At 43.8% G+C, this 14,493-nt stretch overlaps 1 protein-coding gene across 1 annotated transcript in view; it reads left to right on the plus strand.

Moving 5' to 3' along the window:
- LOC148506431 (uncharacterized) overlaps positions 1-14,493 on the plus strand; it is a 66,112-nt gene that overhangs the window by 20,767 nt on the left and 30,852 nt on the right. The window lies entirely within an intron of this gene.

Raw genomic sequence — 14,493 nt, forward strand, 5'->3', positions numbered from 1 at the left:
ATGCTAAGTTTTCCTAGTCAATAAAGATGTATCTTCTAAAATACTGGTTGATTTCCGTAGACTGTTCTGTGATCTGTTACCCAAAACTGGTTGTCTGGTAAGTTGAGCATTTGGGACACACCCTCTAATAATATTATCCTTAATGCAATATGGGTACTACTGATTTTTTTTTTTTTTCTTACAATTTAAAAAAAAATTGTATATATAATTATAATTTTTTTAATTGTAAAAAAAAAACATATATGAAAAAAAAAAGGTTATATGTGCTTTAAATAATAATACAACTGTCAGCAATACTGCTTGTAAAATAAATAATAAAAAAAAATTCACATAGGACGTTACACAAACAGAATGAAAAAGAAAATGCAGCTAACACATGATAATGTTATATGCACAAAAATGATGACTGAACGTACCCCCGCCTACATTAACTGTGAGGGGCACTTATAAACAGTTGGAGGCAGCTAACAGCAGGGACAGGCATGGACAATTTTTTTATTTTTCATTTCATATATATTTTGCAGTATATCCAGGGAGTCGGCAAGCATTCCATATAATAGATCCCACTTTGGTCTGATCGCGTGTCTACTAGTATTGTACTTTTTAAACAATTTTTATTGAAGTGCATTGCAATAATACAGAAGGTACATCACATTAGTACAGAAAAATGTAAAAAATAATTGAAAAAATCCAAAGACCGTTGAATAAATAGCTTGTGAAGAACGTGTTGTGTAAACAGGAAATTATCAAATATGCAATAAGCAGAAAAACCGGCACTTACAAAAAAGAATGAAATAAACAATAACCTAGACTCCAGTCAACGTTTACTAACAGAAATTGTAGATTCATTAGTAAGCACTCTAAACTCATACCAGGAGGTATGTTTGTAAACTCTTAGGAATTTGATATTTGGTGGCTGCAGAAAGTGTAGCAATGCAACTTTCCCAGAATTGGAGAAAGAAGCCTGTGCATCTCTCCTTTTTCCATAACGTCTCGATCCAGTCCAGTCTAAAAACATGTCCCAATTTCTCTCTGAGAAGAGCCAAGAGAGGGTGAGGCTGCTTTTGAATAAAATTTTTAAGAATGTATTTTTTTTTACCAGCTGCGCTAATTACTAAAAGTAATTTCTTACTGATCCTAGTAATGCGTACCTGGGACCAGAAGCCCCCAACTATGGGACAGTCCCATAGACCATAAAATAAATCGGCCTCACTAGAAGAGCATTTTGGACAATGATGGAATTGTGAAGCGTATGACATTTTACACATTCCATTGGATAACTACTTTGCATGCTTGTCCTATTTTTGTATCCTAATTAATAGAAGGGAGACCTCTGCTCCAAGCACAATTTGGGCTTTTACTGGACATGCCTCACACCCCAGACATGCTTAGAAAAGTACAGCAGGGGCCTCGAGAGATTCGGACTCTTCCCCCAATTTTTTATATGGTTCCCGGATAATGCCGTGCTGTACCCATGTTGATAAGTTTAAAAAAAAAAAAACACATATAAAGAAAACCTGTTGTGCAATAAGTCTTGTATGGCAAATGTAGTTAAATATAGAGATATATATATTAACACTTGTACCACAGAAATGCTAATACTAATAATAAAATATTTATAATTGACATCCTAAAAGAAATACTTAATGTAAGATGCCACTCCTTCTTTTTTATTTTCTTAGCGAGCAAAGCAATGGTCTGTTTATAGGGAAAAAAAAAAACATAGATGACAACGCTTATAGTATACAACTGAAGGTACCAAATTCTCATAGATGTTTTTGAACTGCCTATGAATTAGTTATATTGAATAAGTATGTCGGAGATGACCTGTAGTATCACAAATAAGGATCTTTAAAGGAATATGGGGGAAAAGTCCGAACACGAATATTGTTGTATTTAAACTGTCATGGGTAGAGTAATTTGTCTAAACTCTTATCGTGTATGTATACCACTTTTGGTCATATCCTTGTCTCTGTACACCAACCTTGTATAATATTACAGTAAAATGATCCAAAAGTTGTCATCTGTAGTCATTAATACATTAGTGGTATAGTATATTTATGCAGCCCACTGCACAATCCAGAACAAAACGTTTAGATAAAATTAACTAGAAGCATTAAAAAAAAAAAAAAAAAATAGAAATAAATTTAAAAAAAAAGTTTTGTCTCCAGTTTCATAAGGAATGTGGTCTCCCGTAACGGTGGAGCGGTTTACATAGCGATACTTATGCAAATGTGACCTGACCAATCTCTACAATTGGGAAAATGGAACAAATGGGTGTCACACCCTCCGTTAATATTGGCCTAATAATTACCATCTAGGAGGAGAGAGGAGTGGTGTTTAAATTAAATATTAAATATTGATTTTAGTATTTAATATTCAATGTAGGATGTTAAGCTATGAATGGCTATATCAGTAATGCTTGTAATCAAAATAGAAGGGATAACACATGTAGGCCAGCTGGTTGGTTCAGCAGGTGTGTCATCCTCTGGTAATATACAGAACACATGGTGACTGCCTAACGCAGAGGTGTGGGGTAACCTCAAAATTAAACATTTCCTACTTGGGGGACAAGCAGTGGGGCCACGGGTTGGTGGTCCAGGACCAAATCAAATTATTTATGGCTCATGTGATAGGCAAAACAACAGAAGTCAAACCCTGTAAAATATGTGGACAAACAGAAGTCAAAGCCTGCCCACCACCACATAACTGACCCTATGGATGATGGGTAAATACAATTGCTTAATTTAATAATTTTTGCTGAATTTCTCAATAAGAAAATGTTGGCCTAGGGGTGTTTTGAACAAACTGCTGATACTCCAGGGTGCCTTGATTCAAAAAAGTATGGGAACCACTGCCCTAGTGTCTAATATCCTCTCACATAGCCTAACCCTCCCCCTAGTGTCTAACCCTTCCCCTAGCACCTAACACTACCCTCGTATAGCGTAACCCTCCACCTAACCCTACCTCTAGTGCTTAACCCTCTCCTTCCATAGCCTAACCTCCCCCTAGTGCAGAGGTTCCCAAACATGGTCCTCGAGGCTCCCCAACAGCTCATGTTTTAGAGATAGCCATGGTTATTTGATTTTACCAGGTGGTTAAATCAAATTGACTGAGGTACTAATTAAATCACCTGTGCTCAACCATGGATATCTCTAAAACCTGAACTGTTGGGGAGCCTTGAGGACCGTGATTGGGAACCTGTGCCCTAGTGCCTAACCCTTCCCTTCCATAGCCTAACACTTCCCCTAGCACCTAACACTACCCTTGTATAGCTTAACCCTCTTCTCCCATAGCTTAAGCCTCCCCTTCTATAACGTAACCCTCGCCCTAGTGCCTAACCCTTCCCCTAGCGTACACTACCCTCCTATAGCGTAATCCTCCCCTAGTCCCTAACCCTTCCTTCCTATATCCTAACCTTCCCTAGTGCCAACCCTTCCATAGCCTAACCCTCCCTAGTGCCTAACCCTTCCCTCCAATATCCTAACCCTTCCCCTAGTGCCTAACCCTTCCTTCCTATATCCTCACCTTCCCTAGTGCCTTATACTTCCTCTAGTGCTTAACCCTCCTCTCCCATAGCTTAACCCTCCCCCTAGTGCCTAACCCTTCCCTCCAATATCCTAACCCTTACCTTCCATAGCCTAACCCTCCCCCTAGTGCTTAACCCTTCCCTCCTAAATCCTAACCCTCCCTAGTGCCTAACCCTTCCCTCCAATATCCTAACCCTTACCTTCCATAGTCTAACCCTTCCCCTAGTGCCTAACCCTTCCCTCCTATATCCTAACCCTCCCTAGTGCCTAACCCTTCCCTCCTATATCCTAACCCTCCCTAGTGCCTAACCCTTTCCTCCAATATCCTAACCCTTCCATAGCCTAACCTTCCCCCTAGTGCCTAACCTTTCCCTCCTATATCCTAACCCTCCCTAGTGCCTAACCCTTTCCTCCAATATCCTAACCCTTCCATAGCCTAACCCTTCCCCTAGTGCCTAACCCTTCCTTCCTATATCCTAACCTTCCCTAGTGCCTTATACTTCCTCTAGTGCTTAACCCTCCTCTCCCATAGCTTAATCCTCCTCCTAGTGCTTAACCTTTCCCTCCTATATGCTAACCCTCCCTAGTGCCTAACCCTTCCCTCCAATATCCTAACCCTTCCATAGCCTAACCCTTCCCCTAGTGCCTAACTCTTCCCTCCTATATCCTAACCTTCCCTAGTGCCTTATACTTCCTCTAGTGCTTAACCCTCCTCTCCCATAGCTTAATCCGCCCCCTAGTGCTTAACCCTTCCCTCCTATATCCTAACCCTTACCTTCCATAGCCTAACCCTTCCCCTAGTGCCTAACACTCCCCTCCCATAGCCTAATGCTACCCCTAGTGCCTTTCCACCCCCTATTGCTTAACCCTCCTCTCCCATAGCCTAACCCTCCCCTCCCATAACCCAACCCTCCCATCCCATAACGTAACCCTCCCCCAGTGCCTAACCCTACTCCTAGTGTCTTATCCGCCCCCTAGTGCTTAACCCTTTTCTCCCATAGCTTAACCATCACCCTAGTGACTTACCCCCCCTAGTGCCTAACCTTTCCCTCCAATATCCTAACCCTCACCTCCCATAGCCTAATCCTCCACTTAGTGCCTAACGCTACCCCTAGTGCCTTTCCTCCCCCTATTGCTTAACCCTTCTCTCCCATAACTTAGCCTCCCCCCTAGTGCCTAACTCTTCCCTTCCATAACTTTTAACCCCCAACTAGTGCCTAAAACTCCCCTCCCATAGCATAACCCTCCCCCAGTGCCTAACCCTAGTGCCTTATCCTCGCCCCTAGTGCTTAACTCTTCTCTCCCATAGCTTAATACTCCCACTAGTGACTTCCCCTTCCCCTAGTGCTTAACGCTCTCCCAAAGCCTAACCCTCCCCCTAGTGCCTAACCCCTTCTCCCATAGCCCTAATCCTCCCCTCCCATAAACAAACCCTCTCCCTAGTGCCTAACCCCTTCTCCCATAGCCCTAATCCTCCCATAAACAAACCCTCCCCCTAGTGCCTAACCCCTTCTCCCATAGCCCTAATCCTCCCCTCCCATAAACAAACCCTCCCCCTGGCTTTATCCTCCCCCTAGTGCCTAACCCTCCCATAGTACCTAACTAGACGATTTTTATGGACGATAACGATATCGTTCAATTATATATTAATATTATTTATTTATGTGGCGCCACAAGTGTTCCGCAGCACCTTACAAAGTACATAAACAAGTAACGTGCGACTTACAATACAATACAAAGTAGGACACGGACATGGATAATAAACATTGTTATATTAGCGACCTTTACACCCACATAAGCAGCCAAGAGTTAGTTGCCCTAGTGGGAAGTAAGAAATAAATTAAATGACAGTAGGGAGAAGCACAAGAGGGTAGAGGGCCCTGCTCAAAAGAGATTACATTCTTTAAGGGAGGGGCAGACAAACAGGAGTGACACAGATGGGGTAGGTGGGGAGGAAGGAAGATGTAGCAGCAAGTTAGGATGAGAGCTGGAAGGCTTTAATGAAGGAGTGGGTCTTAAGAGCTCGTTTGAATGATTGTAGAGAGGTGCAGAGTCTGATGGGGGAGGGAGGAAGTTTCTCAAAATCTTGGAGGCGGGAGTGGGAGGAAGTAATCAATTGGCATGAAAGGCGGTGTGTATTAAGTGAACGAAGAGGGAGGACAGAAGAGTGAAGGGAGATTAGATCAGAGATGTAAATGGGAGAGGAATGGGTGAGGGCTTTGTAAGTGAGTATGAGAACCTTGAATTGGATTCTGAAAGGGAAGGGGAACCAGTGGAGGGCTTGTAGGAGAGGGGAGGAGGCAGATGTAGCACGTTTGGAGAGGAAGATGAGCCGAGCAGCAGCATTGCGCACAGACTGGAGAGGAGAGAGAAGGGATTGTATGAGGGTTTTAGTGGCATCCTGGGTGAGAAAGGGTCTTATCTTGGAAATATTCTTGAGATGGAAACGACAGGACTGTGAGAGGTTCTGATTATGTGGTTTGAAGGAGAGGGAAGAGTACAGGATAACTCCAAGACAGCGCACTTTGGGACCAGAAGAGATAGTTATGCCATCTATTGATAAAGAAATAGTGGGAAATTAGGTTATGTGGGAGGGTGGGAAGACTATCAGCTCAGTCTTAGACATATTAAGTTTGAGAAATCACTGGGACATCCAGGAAGAGATAGCAGAGAGACAGTTGGAGATACGAGTCAGTAGAGAGGGTAAAAGATCAGGTGAGGAAAGGTAGATCTGAGTATCATCAGCATAGAATTGATAATGGAGGTCAAAAGAGCAGATGAGTTTACCTAGAGAGGATGTATAGAGAATAAGAGAGGTCCAATAATAGAACCTTGGGGAACACCTACTGTAAGAGGCTGAGGGGGAGAGGAGTCGTCGTAAGAGGAAACAGAAGGTACAGTCAGAGAGGTAGGAGGGCAGCCAGGAGAGAGCAGTGTCACGTAGACCAAGGGAGTGAAGGATATGCAGCAGTAGAGGGTGGTCCACTGTGTCAAAAGCAGCAGAGAGGTCAAGCAGAATAAGCAGAGAGTAGTGGCCCTTGGATTTGCAGGAAGGAGGTCGTTGCTGACTTTCGTGAGGGCAGTTTCAGTGGAGTGGAGAGAACGGAAGCCAGACTGAAAGGGTGAAGGAGGGAGTGGGAGGAAAGAAATGTGGCAAGGAGGTTGTAAACAATACGCTCAAGGAGTTTAGAGGCAAAAGGGAGGAGAGAGATGGGCAGGGGCGTAGAGAGCCACGCGGGGCCCCGGTAAAGAGGGTGGCGTGGCTTAATTTCAGGAGGCGTGACCACGGCCCCTTGAAAAAAAAAGATTTTTGCAAGCGGCGCTGCGCACCGGGGAGGGGGCGCTGTGAGCCCCTCAGCCCGGCGCAAAGCCAGTGGGGGGCGCGATCAGTGTGATCGCTCCCCCCTTCAGGCATAGGAGATTGCTGTGGCTGCTACTTAGCAGCCGCAAGCAATCTTCCGCTGCAGTCCAGCACACGCTGTGTGCTGGGCTGCTGCAGAGGGAGGGAGGGAGGAAGTGAGGGGGGGGGCGGCGCCAAACCTGGGCCCCTGCCGGGCCCCTCTGGAAGCCCGGGCCCGGGTAAACTGTACCCGCCCCCCCCCTCTCGGCGCCCCTGGAGATGGGTCGGTAGTTGGAGAGAATGTTATTATCAAGGGTAGGTTTTTTAAGAATGGGGGAGACAAAGGCATGCTTGAATGCAGAAGGGACAGTGCCAGAAGAGAGGGAGAGATTAAGGAGGTGGGCATTCCCCCCCCCCCTATAATTAAAACCAGGACTGACACTGCAGCCTGGTGCTGGTACCTAAATTACGGTGGAACCCTACTCGTTTTGTTCCCCGTAATTTTAGGTACCAGGACAGGCTGACAAGTCTGGGGCGGGTTAAGCTTTTCGGGGGGACCTCATGTCTTTTTTAATAAAAATGAATCCTTTTTTTATATTTACAGACAGAAACATACATGGATCACAGTGATCTGTGTATGTTTCTGCCAAACTCGCAGATCACAGCCAAGTGAATTTATTTCACGAGTTTTTACAGGAGAGTTGTCCCATCTCATGAGAGTTTAGGAACTCTCTGCTTTGTAAATTCCCGAATCCTATCTTCACTAGTGAAAAGGTTCTCGAGTTTAGCCGATGGTGAATTGAAGAGCGTTTGCTAACTCTCCAGTATTATCCCGTAGCAAAAGAGATCTCTCTCCCAGATCCCGGGAGCCACTTAGCTCTGGAAAATGACAACTTTACAAAGATTAAACATCATCCTTAATGTAAGTTTTATTTATATATATATATATATATATATATATATTTATTTATTTATGGATTTCAGCTTCTGTGACATCTTGCAACAATTTTTTTTTTCACCCGATTCTTTTGGAACAAGCCTTTTATAGCAATAGGTGCCAAACACAGTATACATCTACTCATACTAAGGAGGAATCAGTCTCATGTGATAGAGGAGACCTCACACACACTGACATGTATACACCCACATATCATACACCATATACATCTACTCATACTGAGGAGGAAACAGTCTCATGTGATAGAGGAGACCTCACACACACTGGCATGTATATACCCACATATCATACACCGTATACACCTACTCATACTAAGGAGGAATCAGTCTCATGTGATGGAGGAGACCTCACACACACTGACACTTCTACACCCACATATCATACACCGTATACATCTACTCATACTAAGGAGGAATCAGTCTCATGTGATGGAGGAGACCTCACACACACTGACATGTATACACCCACATATCATACACAGTATACATCTACTCATACTAAGGAGGAATCAGTCTCATGTGATAGAGGAGACCTCACACACACTGACACGTATACACCCACATATCATACACAGTATACATCTACTCATACTAAGGAGGAATCAGTCTCATGTGATAGAGGAGACCTCACACACACTGACACTTATACACCCACATATCATGCACAGTATACATCTACTCATACTAAGGAGGAATCAGCCTCATGTGATTGAGGAGACCTCACACACACTGACACGTATACACCCACATATCATGCACAGTATACATCTACTCATACTAAGGAGGAATCAGCCTCATGTGATGGAGGAGACCTCACACACACTGACACGTATACACCCACATATCATACACAGTATAAATCTACTCATACTAAGGAGGAATCAGTCTCGTGATGGAGGAGACCTCACACACACTGACATGTATACACCCACATATCATACACAGTATACATCTACTCATACTAAGGAGGAATCCGTCTCATGTGATGGAGGAGACCTCACACACACTGACACTTATACACCCACAGATCATACACAGTATACATCTACTCATACTAAGGAGGAATCCGTCTCATGTGATGGAGGAGACCTCACACACACTGACACTTATACACCCACAGATCATACACAGTATACATCTACTCATACTAAGGAGGAATCCGTCTCATGTGATGGAGGAGACCTCACACACACTGACAATTATACACCCACATATCATACACAGTATACATCTACTCATACTAAGGAGGAATCAGTCTCATGTGATGAAGGAGACCTCACACACACTGACATTTATACACCGACAGATCATACACAGTATACATCTACTCATACTAAGGAGGAATCAGTCTCATGTGATGGAGGAGACCTCACACACACTGACATTTATACACTGTCGTAGCCAGATAATTGGCTAAAACAGAATCTGTTTAAAATTAAATCTGCACGACGCCATTTTGCGGATGGCAACAAGACGCCATTTTGCGACTGGCCGCCCAGCGCCATTTTAGCGAACTCACACCTAAGTACATACGGCAATGCTATTATTTAGCGTTGTGCGATTCCTACGCAATAGAAAGATGTTAAAAGTCCTCATTATATAAATGCATACATTGATACAAACATAATATGATCAACCCTGCAAAACACGTACCACAGTGTACTTCACAAACACGTAGTCGCACAACGCTAACTAGCGTCTTTTCTCAATACCCCAATACTTACACACTGCACACTTACATAAAAATGTTCCCTAGCATAAAGGTTTATATTTAAGGTTTTATTCATTATTAGCAAGGTTGTGGAATACATGTTATTTGATATCTGAGGTTTAGTACATAATAAGCAGACAGTGTTTGGTGTCATTCTAAACTACTGTGTCTTTGCAGATTTCCGGTTCCATCGGTGAGGAGATCGCAACATGTGTCTGCAAGTTATGGATCATAAAGAATTAGGGATTGAAATGTTTTCTGTAATGCAGCCATCTTAGATTTATTATGCAGCGGGAAAATAGACACAAAGGGCTGTTGGAGGCTGGAATGTGACCATACGAATTGACCTATGAACTGTACTGTAACAGAAGAACCAAGAAGAAGAACCAATGGAATCATGCCAACCTATTCTATTGTATTGCCTATCTCTGCTAGAGTATATATATGCAGGCTCTCTGAAACTAGATGCTAGTCTTCTTGCTTTGCTGTTGACGGAGGTTTCATCTTTGATGCCGGGATCTGGGTCCAGAGCATGTGTGTATGTAACGACTGTACCTTGTGTGTCTGTATAATTTGTTTGCGCTTATTGTATTTAGATCACAGCGTGTAACTATCTGCTTTTATGGTGGATAATAACTTTTTGTGCTTTGGAACCACAATCAAAGTCTGAAAGCAATTATTTCTTGTGCAACTCATAACGCTAAACAGCGACAATTTTAGAAGGTATAGACAGGCAGGAATCGATAGTTGGGGGCTCGCAGTGTGAATCACGCTACCAGTCATATGGTAACACTTGGTCAGCGATCTCTCAGCAAAAGGGTGGAGGCGCCATAGCAGGAAAGAACGCATTGTGCCTTCAAATACCTGCTACCACTTTGTTGCTGAGAGTCCGCTACCCGTTATTGTGTGAGTTCAAGGAGCGCTGCTTAGAGGGAGGAAGAAGTTTGTTTTCCTTCGTTGATAGAATTTTCATGTTAAAAGGGGAAGTCGCATAATAGCGTAAGGGTAATAATACGTTTTGTGTAGTAGTCGCATTATTGTGTATGCGACTAGTCGCACAATAGCGAATACGTATTTCCTGTATTGCTGCCACATGTTTTAAACAAAGCCGTTGAGATTGCATTGATAGGTAACATTGTTATAAAATCTTGGTCAATGTTGCCATAATCTGGGAAATCGTTTATTTTTCTGCGCAGGAAAAGAGTGTGTAACAGTGAACGTGTGTTGGTAGGGGTAACATGTTCCCTAGTTAAGGGTATCGTAGGACCCTTAAGTGCTAGGCGCCTGGTGTCGGCCTAGTGGCTCGGTAGTAGATACCGCAGTCTATACATATAAGCGGGTGTAGTTGTTGTCTTTGTTGTAGGTATCAGCTCTCAGTGTGATTGCAGCATCCAGTGATCAGTTAGGGTTATTGGGCATTGTGATTGAACCGCACAGTTGCGGCAAATTGTGATTGTGAACTGAGCAGAGGGTGGACGAAATCACTGAAAAGGGTAGGTGTTATTGGAATGCCTAAATGCTAGCAGTTGAAAGGTAGTCAAAACCATGTTGTAAGTTCATCCCTGACGCCCGGAGGCAAGTTATCATTTAGTGCCCCCCCTATCCCCCATATTTACAGCCCTAAGTGGGGTGAATACATTGTGGGTGATGGAGGAGGTGCCCCTTCAGTGCTGGCGCCCTGTCAAAAAGGGATTAGGTGCGTGGAAGCAGCCTGGTTATTCTTCCATAGGTGTGTGGGCGCATCCTGTTAATATCGTCCACAGGTAAGTGAAAGTAGCCTTGACGTTCTTTCACCAGTCTAAATCTCTATTGAAAAGTTTAGCGTTATTTTCCCAAAGATGGGAGGCAAACAAACGGTAGAGATGTTAGATGATGTGCTGCTGTTGGAAGCGCCGCTTGGGTCGGCACGGCATATTATGCATACTAGGCACGGTGCTTATGCAACTAGGTATGGTAATGTATGGTTTAAAATGACGATGAAGAGTGTTAGACCATTTCCCAGAATTGGCAGCTTTGATAAGGAGGTATTGAACAATGTCCGAGATAGCATCTGTATGGTGCACTCTCGAATGAAAAAGATAAAGTATAACGACTGTTTGAAATTGTGGCAGCACGAGGGGCATACGTGGCTTAAGGGTGTGCATGCGACGCAAACCAGCGTCATGTGCACGATGCAAGGGAGTGCGCACGCAGCGCTAAACTGCGGTGCGGGCGCGTGCGCCGCGAAATAGCACGCACGGCAAGGTAGCATTGCGGAAGGTATTGCCAGTGGTTCACGCGCACCACCACCGCCCTATGCGGATGGGGGTGTAGGTACAGTCAATGTAAAAACTCATTAAAATTTAACAGGTAACTTGTACCATCTCTTGAGTAATCACAAAGAAAATGTTTCTGATGCGGATGATGAACCTGTTGTTATGTCTGCCATTACCCATGCTGTACACATGTTAGATGCTCCACCACAACAAGCACGAGTGGTGGCCCCATCTTCATCAGTGGTAGTACAGGAAGTGTTAACATCCATTGCACCCGTAGAGGAGTTTGTTAACCCTATACGTAGCAGTAATAGACTAAATCCCCAGCCAGGTAACAAGGTCAAAGGTAACAGTGTGACTGGTATCCATCCCATCCGGACAATAACTGTTCCCAATGGGAATCTGGATCCGAACGGTGTAGTGCCCACAAGGGAGGTAGCAATGCATTGTCCTTGGACAAGAGCGGAGCTAAATTCCATAATGAATGATTTTCCCTGACCCTAAGAAGGAATTAACAAAATGCCAAAGATTTTTGAAAAATGTGGGTAATGCTCACGAGCCAACCAATAAGGATTGGCGAGTGGTGTTAAGGGCTTGTCTTCCACACAATACCAATGTGAAAAAGTTTCTCACGGATTGCGTATTGGAGGGAGATGGTCCCTTAACAGACGAGAGTAACCAAGGTAACATTACCCGCATAATAACTCAATTGGGTGTATATTTTCCAGTAGTAGTTAACTGCAGTAAAATTTTCACCATAAAACAAAAAGAGAGTGAATCTGCAGAGGATTACTGTACCCGAGCTCTGCAGGCTATCACCCAGTACACTGGGATAGAAGATATTAAAGATAGCACTCACCATAGGGAAATGGTCATCACGGTGCTTATGGATGGTCTTAAAGACAATCTAAAAACCCGAGTCCAGACCGCTCTACCTGGCTGGAGGGGAGTTACTTTAGACACACTCAGGGAGTCTGCTATTGAGTATGATAAAAACATCCTCAAGAAGAGAGAGACCCAGAACGAGAAGCTAATGGCTGTTAGTATTCAAGCTCTAGAAGGAATGAATGTAACATCACAGCCACCAGACACACATGCACCTGCACAGCTACATGCCCTCACCAATCCTGCACCGCCACAAACACAGCCCTACCCCACTTATCACACACAGCCATAAAACCCATACTATCCACAGCCACCATATTACCCTCAAAATCCTTATCCACACCCACGATCTTTCCCTACCGCCTAACCCACACAGCAACCTTTTCACCCACTCCACTCACGAAGGTGCTTTAACTGCAACCAAGTAGAAACTGAAAGGTGAAGAATGTAGGACCCCCTAACCAGGGAGTATCTGGATATCCACATAAGGGATATACACAGAGTGCAGGAAATTTCCAACAGTCACCAGCTCCAATTGTGGCCTTAAATGCTGTATTTTAGAGTGAGAGTCAATGCTAGGGGTCAGGTCATACCTGTAGTCTACAGATAGTCAGGTTAACGGGAAGTACTAGGGAAGAACCGGTGATGATGGTTGATGTAGCGGTACTAAACATCCTTTTCTTGTAGACACAAGGGGCGACCAGATCAGTGATAAAATCTCCAGCTAATTTACAGGTGACCAGTGAGACAGTACCAGCAATGGGTGTAACGGGTAAAGTGCAACATTATCCTTTAACCAAATCCACAGAGGTTACTATCGGGCCATTGCATACCAGGCATTCTTTTCTCCTGGCAGCAGTGGCTCCTACTAACCTACTGGGAAGGGATTTGTTATGTAAGATGGGATGTGTCATATATTGTACCCCTGATGGTATATTTCTAGATATCCCAGAGAGAGTTGCGCACAAGGTGAGGGATATGTTGAACACTCCCCAAAGGTTAATGTATCACTCTACCGGTTCAGGTAAAAATCCATCTCAGGTAGATCAAATGTTATCCTAAATACCAGATTCACTTTGGACCAAGGATGGACAGGACACTGGATTAATGGCAAATGTAGCTCCCGTAATGGTAAATCTAAAAAGTGGTAGGCAAGCTCCAAAAATTCCCCAGTACCCATTAAAACAGGAGGTAGAGATAGGGGTTTATCCCATAATTGAGCAGTTATTACAGGGAATTTTAGTCCATACAGCAAGTGTAGTCAACAGTCCCATCTTTCCTGTGAAGAAAAGTGGTGGGAGGGGTTATAGGCTGGTACAAGACCTAAGAGGGGTTAATAAGGTAGTAGAGAGCCAATTTCCTGTAGTGCCAAATCCAGCTGTCATTCTTATGCAGATCCCACCAAATGCAACCCATTTCACTGTCATTGACCTCTGCTCTGCTTTCTTCTCTGTACCTCTTCATCCTGACTGTCAGTACCTATTCGCTTTTACATACAATCGTGTCCATGTGTACAATACACATGGACACGATTGCCCCAGGGCTTCATAGACAGCCCCAGTATCTTCTCCCAGGCCTTACACGACTGTTTACAATCTTTTCAACCTGCCAATGGATCTGTACTAATACAATATGTAGATGATTTATTGTTGTGTTCTGATTTGTTTATGGCATGTTTAAAGGATACTAAACTACTGTTGCTTCATCTCTCACAGACAGGACACAAGGTTGCTAAGGACAAATTACAGCCATGCCAGACCAGGGTTAAATACTTGGGACACTGCCTAACCCAGGGGTTACAACATCTGACCACTG

Source organism: Taudactylus pleione, unplaced genomic scaffold, assembly GCF_031769625.1.
Source record: "Taudactylus pleione unplaced genomic scaffold, aTauple2 ptg000404l, whole genome shotgun sequence".
In the NCBI taxonomy this organism is placed as follows: domain Eukaryota; kingdom Metazoa; phylum Chordata; class Amphibia; order Anura; family Myobatrachidae; genus Taudactylus; species Taudactylus pleione.